The following is a 1,310-nucleotide window of genomic DNA, read 5'->3' as shown; positions in this document are numbered from 1 at the left end:
TCAGAGAGAAAAATTCTAGCAATCTTTAAAAGTTTCTTAGACAATTTAAATTGAGGTTATGTGCATATCACAACACAGAATATTTTAGACCTGAAAATGAGGTAATCCTGACACTCCTTGATCTGTTGCTTTTCCTTGTGTTTGCTTCCACAGGCTGACAGGTGACAACTGGGCAAAGTACCTTGGGATAGTCCCTTGAAAATCATTAGCTACTTGTAGAGTGGTTATCATGAAGTACCTCGAGCCATCAGGACTTTGGAAATATCTTTAAAGGATATAGCATAACAGATGGATGTGTATGTTTTGTTTCTTTTATTTAGTCCAGTCTCTGAAGTAAATTCTTGATTGTTATTAGACTCACATTTTTTTCATGATATTTTACTCATATTCCACAGTTAAACAGGCAAGAAATTTGTACTGAACAGTTGTGAAAAGATCTGAGCAAAGAAGAATGTCCCAGTCTCTTCTATCTTTAGTTCTTCTCTTTTGACTATAAACATGCTTAGGTTTCTCTTATTCCAGAAAGCTTTTTTTTGTTACATGTGGAAGTTCTTCCTCCTTTGGACGCTCTGCTTTTGCCTTTAACACCACTATTCCTTATTTCTGTCATCTGCCTACCTGACTATCTTGCCCCCTGATTTATAGAAGACTTTGGTTTTCCCATTATCTTAATTGATATTAAGATCTAAAATGCTTCCAAAAACCTTGTCCCACAGCTTCCAGGAATCCCCATAATTAAAAACCTAGGAGTCCAGTGGCTGTTTTAAAAAGGACAACAAATACAACATTTCACATCAGATGAAACAGAATTAACAGATCAGACAAAGCAAGAATTACAAATCATCAAAATAAACATCCTCAAAATAATAAATTAAGATAATAACGGAAAGAAAAAGCAAGTTGCTTGATAAAAATCAAAATGGAGATAATAGGCATGGAAAGTACAAGGTTAAAGACAATGGAAAACATTTATAAAATTTTGAAAATTTAAAAATAATGGTTTAAAGAACTAGTTTTAAAGAATGACAAAGGTTAAAGAATGAGAATCAAACTTTTCAACAACACTGAGAGCAAGAAGACAATGGGATGATATTTGAAGTATTAAACGTAAGGAACTTTGAACCTAGACATTTATAGCCAACAAAGTATCCTATAAATGTGTGGGTGAAATAGAACTTTTCTTAGGCATAAAATCTCAGAAGTTTTACAGCAAAAAGATCTTTGAAAAACGGTCTTTCAGGAAGTACTCTAGTCAGAAGATAAATAAAACCATGAAATTAATACAAAATCTAAAAATGAGTGAATAAGAG

The 1,310-nt window shown here is 32.7% G+C and overlaps 1 protein-coding gene across 1 annotated transcript in view; it reads right to left on the bottom strand.

Annotated features, from left to right (window-relative positions):
- TFEC (transcription factor EC) overlaps positions 1–1,310 on the bottom strand; it is a 154,095-nt gene that overhangs the window by 20,133 nt on the left and 132,652 nt on the right. The window lies entirely within an intron of this gene.

The sequence above is a fragment of the Propithecus coquereli genome, unplaced genomic scaffold (assembly GCF_000956105.1).
Source record: "Propithecus coquereli isolate 6110/MARCELLA unplaced genomic scaffold, Pcoq_1.0 Scaffold4, whole genome shotgun sequence".
In the NCBI taxonomy this organism is placed as follows: domain Eukaryota; kingdom Metazoa; phylum Chordata; class Mammalia; order Primates; family Indriidae; genus Propithecus; species Propithecus coquereli.
This window is presented reverse-complemented; position numbering and strand designations above follow the sequence as displayed.